General features: G+C 44.0%; 1 long non-coding RNA gene across 1 annotated transcript; it reads right to left on the minus strand.

Moving 5' to 3' along the window:
* Positions 1 to 2,010: 2,010 nt before the first annotated feature.
* On the minus strand, positions 2,011 to 9,277 carry LOC148686015 (uncharacterized). The gene is made up of 3 exons (XR_015949685.1): positions 9,078 to 9,277; positions 6,806 to 6,953; positions 2,011 to 2,256 (listed from the first exon to the last, which is right to left on the minus strand). It is a non-coding gene; the product is annotated as an uncharacterized LOC148686015 (long non-coding RNA).
* Positions 9,278 to 11,350: the final 2,073 nt, after the last annotated feature.

Consider the following 11,350-nt stretch of genomic DNA (forward strand, 5'->3'; position numbering starts at 1 on the left):
GCTGCAAAAGCGGGGATGTTTTGTGGCACATGAAATACAAAGTCACTATGGCATAAGCTTTTGTGGGTGACCACTCACCTCGTCATGACTATTAATGATTAAAAAACTTAAAAGATGCAGCGTCAAGTGAAGTGTTCAGCATCCTCTCGCTTGGTCCTCACTCTTTCATCCAAAGTTCTCATATAACTTGAACAGTTGTTAATTGAGGAGTGTTCCTGTTGAGTATTCTAGTCTGCCAGCCATGGCTTCTTGCAGAATACCATTCCACCCCAATCAACACTTTCGTTTTTCTTTCCCATCTGACCATCAACATTCTGTTGCTACTAAATATGTTCAGTCCTCATTAGGCTGAACTTTGGGGTTGGTTTCTGCTTTAGGTTTTGCTTCTTTACAAATTGGACTTCTGTAGACCTCAGGGCTCTCATGAGCATGCTGGTACCTTCCACTCTTTCTCAATATCCCTTATATCAGGCATCCCCAAATGGCGGCCCTCCAGATGTTTTGGCCTACAATTCCCATGATCCCTAGCTAATAGGACCAGTGGTCGGGGAAGATGGGAATTGTAGTCCAAAACATCTGGAGGGCCGAAGTTTGGGGATGCCTGCCTTATATATTTATTCAACTAGTTTTCCCTGTGGTCATGATCAGTGTGGAAGCCTTCAGGCCAAATTCTTTCCCCGTACGTTCTCCACCTACATTAGGTGAATGGTGTACTTCAAACCTGACCTGCATGCCACACAAGTGTAATCTACAAAAGAAATTGGATCTGGACAGATTTCATCATATTGATGAAACTGACTCTTGACTCAGAAGCTCTGGAGGTTTTTTTAGATTTTCTTTCTTTTTAAAATAAACCTGCAAATGTAATGCCTTGTTCCAGGAAATTGTGTCTGTTTCTCTACATGTTTTTTTTTATTATTAAAAGAAACGACGCTTCCCCTGATGCAAAGAGGTACCATTTTGATAAAAGCCGTATGGGTGAGAGTTAATTGTGTAGTGGGATCCTTTTTGTTTAATTGGAGCTTTAAATTTCCAGCCGTTCAGTTTTGTAGGACAGCTGCCAAATGGGCAGGCGAGCAAATGCGGGAGGGCTCTGCTGAGCTTGTGCATTTTCTATACGTATCCAATTACGAGTGACCTCAATCTTGAAACGCAGCAACCTAAAAGCCATCTCGTCACAAAGGCAAGCAGAAGCATCCCCACCATTCCCTCCTCTCGCCCACCTTTGCGGTTTCAAATCAAAACAATTGCCTTGCTGTGTGCTTCAAAGAGCGGGCTGCAATTGGGAAAAAAGATAGGGACCCTCCTTGGCCCCACCATGGAAGAAAGTCCTAGGAAATGGTATTATGTATTCCCTTCTGCCGTGGCTATTTCTTTCTTCCCAAAGACTTCTTTTATCAGACTCCCACAGTAATACATCACATCTGGAAAACTCTGAGATAACACAGTATTCTGATACTGGCGCCCATTATGTGCTTAACAAAGGCTCCTACAGCTGCTAAATCCAGAGAAGGAACGGAGCCAAGCTGGCAAGACTTTGCTGCTGCCCCTTTTAACAAACACTGCCATGGAATTTCTTTTATATTATTACTGCTGCCGTTTTTCTTCAACGCAGATGCTTACGGATAGAGTTGTGATGTTCTCTTAGTCACACCACTTGACATGGACGATGGAGCAACCTTGTTTTCCGCTGCTCCACAGGGTAGGACCCGAATCGATGGATTCAAATGACAAGAATGGAGATTCTGACAAAACATTAGGAAGAACTTCCTGACAACAAGAGCTGTCTGACAGTGGAATGAACTGCCATGGAAGGTGGTAGACTCTCCTTCATTGGAGGCTTGTAAAAAGAGGGTGGATGGCCACCTGTCGGGGATTCTTTAGTTGTGATTCCTGCAGGGGGGTGAGCTACATGATCCTTGCGATACCTTCCAATTCTAGGATTGTTCTTAAAAGAAATATGGCACTTGAAATAAGCTTGGGTAGTGGTGAATAACTGTAAGTCGCAGAAACCACAAAAAGCTGCTTTATCAGACTGTTCAGGCCAGCATTGTGTGCAACAGACCTGTTCTCCAAATGTGTTGGTCTACAGCTCCTTCCAGTCCCAGGCAATGTGCTGATTGGAGTTGTGGTCCAATGCAGCTCTCCAGGGTGTTTGGCAGGGACTAAACCTGGACCCTTCTGCACTCAAACCATGTGTTCTGCCATTAAGTAGGATCCCTTCCTTGCATCTCCCAATTTTTTCATGCGCATGCCCTGTTGGAATAAATAGGCGAGATGAAGGCCGTGCAGCAGGTGATGAATCTGGGCACATTTTAATGGCAGCGAGCCTGGAGAGTGCTGTTGTACTCTGTTTTTGAGCTTCCGATAGGCATTGATTGGCCACTATGAGAAGAGGATGCTGGACTACATGGCCTTTAGATGTCCAGCAAATGGTTCTTACGAAGAATATGTATCCAAGATGCGCTGTCCCTATGCGCTAACCTCACACTCTGTGACAGCCAGGGAGGAGTGGGAAGCTATTGGCCCACTCTGTGTACCCAGCCCCATTGTTGGCTGTATTTACACTAGCTTCTCCCACTGCTACATTTTGACATTACAGTATCTACAATGCAGAGCTGTCCTGTAGTTTCTTGGGAAATGCCGCTGATGGATGTGTTTCCCCTCAAACCAGCTTCTATCTGAAACGAAAACTTTAAGCCGCATTCATTTCACAGTTAAGATGAGGTGTGTACATCTGAGCTAGCCATTGCACATGTGCAGACGACAGCTTCATGAATAGGCATGGAGAAAGGAAACGGGTGATGCCAATCGGATGAGGATATCATCTCCCCCTTCCTGGTGGGTACGGCAACATGCAAAAGTGACTCGAAACACAGTGGTGATGCTGTGTTTTAAAGTGCTGATATGCACATAGCCTTAGAAATACTGCACTACACAAATATCTGTATGCACACCAGAGAAGATCAACAAGATGGGGCAAGGTGCAGAAGACAAAACAGTTATCACCTGTATTTTTGAGCCAGGTAAGCGAAAAAGCTCAGTTGCTCCATTTTTTCGGGAGTTGTGCAAGATCACTGCTCTAATTCAGACCCTGTCCATTGGAGCAGGGCTTGTGCTGAAGGTGTTCAGCAATGTAGGGGGTTCATGTTATCAGGCGTGTACTGAGAGTACTATTTCGCCACCACTGTGTTCAAGGAGTTTCACAGTGCAATCCTATGCATGCTTACGTGGAAGGAAGTCTGTTTGGCGTCATTTATTCATAGGCATGTGATTGCAGCCAGATAGCTTAATCCTGCGCATGTTTACTCAGTAGCAAAGTCTCAATGGGGCTTGCTTTCCAAGCCTGACATTTAGAAGACACCTGAAGGCAGCCCTGTTTAGCGAAGTTTTTAATGTGTGACATTTTAATGTATTTTTAATCTTTGTTGGAAGCTGCCCAGAGTGGCTGGGGAAACCCACCCAGGTGGGTGGGCCTAGAACTTTAAAGGACAGGTCAGTCTTGTACAAGGCTTTAGAGCTTGCCCATCAATAAACGGTTCTTACAACACCTTGTATCGGTGAAGGAGGAGTTGGTCAAGACTCCCTAGGGGCAGATGGCTGGTGTCCACATTGTTTAAGCCCAGCTGGGATATTTGTGCCACTGGAACACAGCATACAAATTAGATGTTAACGCTGCACTGGAGGCTGGTCTATTGAGGCAAATAGGGCACGGCCCCACCAACCTCGCTCTGCCCCCAGTTAGCCCCCAACTGCCTGTTTTATTCTTTATAACCAGCCTCTTCTCTGAACCTCTCCTCTGAGCCTTGTGGACCTTGGCAGGGAGGAGGATGGGGACAAAACTAGAACAAGTTGACTCTGTGTGCTTTGGCTCCCCCTACTGTTGGGCTCCCAGCTCTTCACCCTACCAGTTCCAATGGACACCAGTCCTCACAGGGAAAGTGTGAATGGCATCTGTAAACAGGGGGGAGAAGGGTGAGATGGCACTTGAGAACTACCAAGGATTGTGTGGCAGAATGCTAAGGTGTAATTTGTATAAGAGGATTCAGCTACTTAAAATTCCCAGGGAGTTAAAGTAGTTTAATTCATGCAGTTTGAATAAACCTCCCTTTTCCAGCCACAAACCTTTCCAATGACGCTTTCTCTGTCTTGATGAGTGATTCAAGAGCATCTGCAGTTATTCAAATGATCCTTTTTTCTGCTTCATAATCCACAATTGTTTCTACATATTTCCCTCTGTTCCTCCCTGCCCTCTCCCTCCACATCTGCTTGCTTCTAAAAGACGTCTTTAAATCCTCCTTTGGTGGTGGCTTCCAACACAGTGGTTTAAAACTAACACAGTACCATGTCCTACTTTCGAAATTTCAGGCATTGCCACCATTGATGCGAGTTTAGTAACTTAGATGTGTCCTTTTGACTTTCTCCATCCAAACTTTGGTTCTCTTTGATGTGGGTTTCCTTTATTTCACCTTGTTCGGCCAAATTCAGCCAATTGCAGGATTTTCCTTCTCATTTTTTTCAAAAGAACCTTTGCCAAATGTGGTATACTGTATTTATTTATCCTCTCTCACACACAGTCTGCAGTGTGTTTTTTGGGGGGGTGGAGAATGATGCTTGCCACAGCATTTGCATTCTGAAAGATGCATTGTGTTGGCGGTTGTTTTTTAAAATCATTTCAGTCTGTAACTGTAAGCTCCACTGACAAGCCCACTTCCTTTTAGGACCACTGATTTAGAGCCACCCTTTTGTAGTTTTCCGGGCTTTTTCATGAGCTAGTGAACTCGAAAAACACTGCTTTTTCTCTTCCCTTTCAAGGCTCTTGATTGTAAAAGAGCCAGCCCTTCGGTGCTTTGCATCTCAATATATAATACGCAGACACTTTAATGGAGTGCGTGTTGGGGGTGGAGAGAGGAAATTATTCCTTTTGGTGAGATGAAAATGGCATGCACTAGGGACAGTATAAAAATGGCTAATCATACATCGCTCTGCTAACCCCTTGCCGCTATAAGTTTGAGCCATGATGTGCCAGTTCCCAGAATTTATGCTTTCTAAAAATTCTACTCATCATAATTGCATAGTGATTTGGGATCAGATCATGCAGTTTCCTAAGTGAGCCTCTCTTCAAGCATGGTGGGGGAAGTAGGAACAGAATCCTGCTGGATCAGGCCAGTGACCCATCTAGTCCAGCATCCTGTTCTCGCAGTGGCCAGCAAGATCCCCATGGGAAGCTCACAAGTAGGATCTAAGTACTCTCCCCTCCTGAGGTGTCTAGAAGCTAGTATTCAGGAACAAACTGCCTCCAACAATGGAGGAAGACCACCAGGATTAATAGCCATTGTCAGCCTCGTCCTCCATGAATTTGTCTTTGAGCTCATGTGCTCCCACCATATCTACAACATAACCATACCCAGCAAGTGTCCTGGGAAAAATGGGATGCCCAGTTTTGGTGCATGAGAGCATGGTGGCCATTTTGGGTGCCGTGCTCTCGCACGATTTCACGCTGAGATTTAACAACAACCCAAAAAACCCTCTTATTGGGGGACTGCAATTTCATGTAGTACCCCAAAATGTGTTTTGAGGTGCCATGCATGCATAGACCCATTCCAAAGTGCATATTTTGGGCTCCGTAATCTTGCATTGGAGCACGGGCAGGAAGATGCGTGCCCTGGTTTTGGGATTCAATATGTTGTTGCACAACTAACATGTGACATTCTGCTTTGCTTACACAACACTTATGTGGAGGTTAGACTGGGTCCAGGTTCATTGAGCATTCATTCTGCTTTTTTGCAGGGAGTGTATAAAACAAGGAACATCTATAATGATTTGCTTGCTGGATGTTTGTACATCTTAATCGTTAGCTTATCCCACAGTTTTTTAGTGCATTTCACCACCACTTTCCTGACCGAAAAAAGGCTGTGTTTTGTTTTGTTTTTTAAGTGGATTTGTTGAAACAGAGTGTGTTCATCAACTTTAAACGCACATATTAAAATTCAACACTACCAATCCAATAGGGCTATGCAATGACATAACTTAAGACAATTCATAGTGACAACAGCATAAAGAAGCAAACAACAATTTTGAGAAATGTGTGGGGTGGCAGAGATATGGATCTCCCAAAAGTCAGACACAGAGGAGTTTGCTTAAGACATTACCCCACAAGCAGTATAGAGTTTCATGCTAATTTTGGAGGGTAAAGTATATGGGCTAAACACCCCCCCCCATTTGTTCAAATGCTTTTTGTATTGTGAGAAGAATACGTAAATTCCCAATGACACAATCTGTCAAGGTTGTTTAGAGGGAAATTCTGCTTCCTCACATTCACTGTGCAGTTTTGCACTGCTTTCTCTATCAAACGTGACAAGCCTGAAATATTTTCTGGTTTATGGAATGTGCCACAGGTATCGATTGGTTCTTCCTACCAGCTTACTAACTGGTGCATAAAGTAAATGAGCTATTTTGGCAAGCATTGGATAATTGCCACATGCCCACTCTTCTTGCTCCGTCGGCAAAAGCATCGCATCAGCAGACTCTTCTGATAGTCACGGAATTTAATTCACTTGTAAGTAGAGCAGAGGATTAATTGCTTTTATGGACCTTCTCTGTTGACACAGTTTGGGAGCAGAGGAGAGGCAGCCGTTCAATTCAAAACTGTCGGTAACACCACCCCATCCTTTTATAGTCAGCGACATTAGAGTTTTAAATTTCCATGTGACCTTAATGAAGAGACTAACAAATTTGTCCAAACTGAATTAGCTTCATTTTTGCCTTTAACCAAATCCTACAATTAGTTTGATTTATTACATACCATTTTTGTGCTCTTTAATGAAAACAGAGGGGACCCAGGTGGCGCTGTGGTTAAACCACTGAGCCTAGGGCTTGCTGATCAGAAGGTCGGCGGTTCGAATCCCTGTGATGGGGTGAGCTCCCGTTGCTTGGTCCCAGCTCCTGCCAACCTAGCAGTTCGAAAGCACGTCAAAATGCAAGTAGATAAATAGGAACCGCTACAGCGGGAAGGTAAACGGCGTTTCCATGTGCTGCTCTGGTTTGCCAGAAGCGGCTTTGTCATGACCTGGAAGCTATACGCCGGCTCCCTCGGCCAATAATGCGAGATGAGCGCCGCAACCCCAGAGTCGGTCACGACTGGACCTAATGGTCAGGGGTCCCTTTACCTTTTTAATGAAAACAGAGCATACCAGCTTTATAGTTGAAGATAGTTGCTCAACCCTAGTGAATCCTAACTCTGTTTACCTGGGAGTAAGACCTAAACGAATCCAATAGAACTTGGGTCATATCCATGCCATATATTTAAATAAAATTATTTCCCATCAAAGAATCCCGGGAACTGTAGTTTACCCCTCACAGAGATACAATTCCCAGCACCCTCACAAAACTACAATTCCCAGGGTTCTGTAGGGGTGTACCATGTGCTTTACAGTAGTGTGGATGTGACCTTTCATCTAAATAGGCATGATCAGGACTGCGCTGTAAACTCCCATGGTTCTTGCTTCAGAAGGAGTTGGAAAGCCCAATGTTACCCTAATTTTCCTTTTTCAAATAAATAAGATCCTTGCCTCATTCACTCATCTAACACCACTGGGAGTTGGTTTTATTTCCACAGGCAGGGAAGATGATATAGACATACACATAATTGCTGAAGTCTACAATGAAAGCCCATTTGAAAGGAGCTGGTTTGGAACACCTTGAGGGTCTTCTCTACTTCTGCCTGGACATCAACGGGACACTAAGCAAGACATAGTGACATATACCTTGTACAAACCCACCCAACACTGGAAATTAGGTATAACAATTGGAATACTGTTTGCATCTCTTGTACCCATATGTATATTGTAATTGCTATTTACTTCTCACATAAGCATTATTGTATATGAAGGGGAAGGGGATTTGTGTGTGTGTGTGTGTGTGTGTGTGAGAGAGAGAGAGAGAGAGAGAGAGAGAGAGAGAGAGAGAGAGAGAGAGAGATTTTAGCTGCCACACACACACACCGCTCGCTGCATTGCAAGCGATTCCAGGGTGGGTACAATAACTCAGTTCAAGAATAACTTCCATCAGTACATTAATACAAAATGAGAGCAGATAAGGATTAGGATTTTGATGTACAGATTTGTGCTCAGGCTACTTGTTATATGCACAGTGAACAGCTAGTCAGTTGGAAAACAGTATTTGCACAATTTTATGTACAGGTGGCTGGGGAATGGGTAGAAACTGGCTGCAGGGGAAATTAGTGCCATAGCTGCCAAGTTTTCCCTTTTCTCGCGAGGAAGCCTATTCAGCATAATGGAAAATCCCTTTAAAAAAGGGATAACTTGGCAGCTATGATTAGTGCATCCCAAATCCCCAATAGAAAGGATTCTGCTTGTATTCAGTTGAATTTGTTTAATCCTCTTTCACAGCCATCCATGCTGGTGGCCATCATGGCATCTTGTGGGAGAGGAGGATATGTCAGAGCTTGCTGGTTTTCCATCTGGGGTAGGGCCAGCCCTACCATTAGGCAGTGTGAGGCAACCACCTGTAAGGCAGTGGCAGGGTAGGGAGAGCAGCAGCTAGGTTAAGTGGGGAGCAATCAGCAGCATGGTGCTGGAAGACAGAAATGTGTGGGTGTCGCATGGCCAGCCTTCTGCCCTCTAAGTTAGCTTACTGCGCTCAGATACAGCAGAACATGCTGCACTGTCACTGGGTCACAGTAAACCTGGTTCTGGAGTGGTGAAGGGCAGCAAATGCTATATTGCCCTTAATTGTTATTTTCTCACTTTATTTATTGGAGAGCATAGCTGTCAAGTTTTCCCTTTTCTCACGAGGAAGCCTATTCAGCACAAGGGAATTTCCCTTAAAAAAAGGGAGAACTTGACAGCTATGTCGGAGAGAGAGGTTTGGAAGAGAGATCTTATACTCTCTCATAGCAGAGTTGAGCCCAATGATGATTCTTCTAAGAACATTAAAACTTGGTTAGATGTGCATATGCCCTCAACCACCTTTAAACAAACATTCCTAACAAAAATTGTTAGGCTAGAATAAATCACAGACGCTTAGATCTGCAAATGAGTGAAAATTTTACTCACAGCGTTTCCAGAAGTAACAGGAAACAACTCTCCATCCACAGAAAACTAAGATGAAAAGGACTTAAAGGCAAGGATCGTGCAATCTTCGTGTTAGCAAAGATGCAGGCTTTGAAATATCCATTTTGGAGAGATTCAGTTCACTTGTTTTTTCTTGCCACTGCGAGCCATTGGCTGCATGGCTCCTTCTTGCTTGTTTCAGGAAGCACAAAGAGAAACAGGAAAGGGGTGTGGCAGAGCCTGCTAAGCTATACCCACTCTGGTAAGGAGCTCAGGACTCATATTAACCCTTTCATGGACGCAAGTCTGAGTCAGTAACTGCATATTACAACAATCTAGTCCCAAGAGAGCATCCACATTGCAAGCAGAAGGTGTCAGGTTCAATCCCCGGCTTCTCCAGGTTGGGGTGGGAGAGACTCCTGCTTGAAGTCCTGGAGAGCTGCTGCCAGTCCGTGTAGACAGTACTGAGCTAGATGGACCAATGGTCTGACTCAGTATAAGACACCTTCCTAATGTGTTCCTAAGACAACAAAATGTCTTGAGCCTGATCTGATCTTGGACAGCTGGCAAACTGGTTGCCTATTTCTTCTCCTGTTCCTGATTCCTTTCTTCACCAGCTTGCTGCTGTAGCAAACTGAACTTTAATATTAACTTAGGACAAGTGAGGTGATGGGGTGGTCGTATATGGTACATAACAGAATTCAATGCTGGTCACCTGTACCCCTACTGCCCAACAATTATTGAAGTCCTTTCAGTTTCAGACTGACCTACATTTTCATCTTCTGCCGCTGCCCTTGAGTTTTGATAGCTATCTCTTTTTTCAATCTTTAGCTGTCTGGTTTTAGCATTCTGAGTTATTTAGTGATCTGTGCTAGTTCTGGATTTTATTCTGTTTTGCTGTATATGTCTGGTTTTGTTCTGTAAGCTACTTTGAATACTTTTGTAAAACTTCAGGATAAAAGTCATAAGCAAGGCTGACATTTGATGATGTTTTCTCTCCGCGGCAACCAGGTAACCCACCCTCTGCCCCTGTCCACCTGCCGTCAGGTCCGATCCCCATTACTGAAGAAGATGCATCTCACAGCTGCATCAAATCAGCATTGATTAGCTCTAGCAAACTAATAAGGCACAGTTAATTTGAAGAAACAGCACTGTTTATGGCTGGAAAGCAAACAAGAAGGGGGAAAGCTTTCACCCGTGTGCTGGGGAGTAACTGTGTGTCTCATTTCTGAAGCCTATTTACCGGTACATACAGCTTGATTCCACGAACTATGCCTCCTTGGAAGTGAATCTCATGGGGTTTGAGTGTAATTGCAGCTATCTTTTAAATTTTCTTTTAAACAAAGAACTCTATCTTTTTAAAAAGCACTTTAATCCCTCAGTTATAAAGGGTTATATTTGCATCATTCAATGCATGCTTCAGAAAATAGAATAGATATTCAGACATAGTGTTTCCTCTTAGTTAAGAAGATTGTGGATGTGGCACCTCTTTGTGCTGTCCTCACCAGCACAGCTCCTGGATAATAATAATAATAATAATAATAATAATAATAATAATTTATTAGACCACCCTTCACCATAAGGCCTTGTGGCAGGTTACAAGAAGTAAAACCGAATATTAAAAACAGTTCAAAAGAACTTACAATCACAGAAATAAGGAGGGTCCAAAAAAAACATACACCTCAAGTGTCAAAAGCCAGGGTATAAAGGTAAAGTTTAAAGCAACTAAAAAGGTAAAGGGGCCCCTGACCATCAGGTCCAGTCGTGTCCGACTCTGGGGTTGCGGTGCTCATCTCGCTCTATAGGCCGAGGGAGCCAGCGTTTGTCCGCAAACAGCTTCCGGGTCATGTGGCCAGCATGACAAAGCTGCTTCTGGCGAACCAGAGCAGCGCATGGAAATGCCGTTTACCTTACCGCAAACTACAATTCCTAGGATTCGTGTGCTTTATATGTGCTTAAAATGCATGATGGGTATGCAGTCTTACTGTTAAAAGCATTTCAGTTCTGCTGGGGTGGGGTTGGGAGGCCTTTTCTCTCTTTTGAGGAAGGAGCTGGAAGAGGAGAATCTGGAAAATATATTTTACATAGGGAGGAAAACATCTGTGCTTTTCTAGGCTCCTCCCCACTTCAAAACAGGCCTACTCATCCAGTAAGGAAACCCAACACATAGAAACATAGGGGGCTGCCTTACGCTGCATCGGACCATTGGCCCATCTAGATCAGCACGGACTACAATGTCTGCCAGCAGCTCTTCACTGTTTAAGGCAGAGCACATT

Source organism: Zootoca vivipara, chromosome 4 (genome assembly GCF_965207765.1).
Source record: "Zootoca vivipara chromosome 4, rZooViv2.hap1.1, whole genome shotgun sequence".
Lineage (NCBI taxonomy): Eukaryota > Metazoa > Chordata > Lepidosauria > Squamata > Lacertidae > Zootoca > Zootoca vivipara.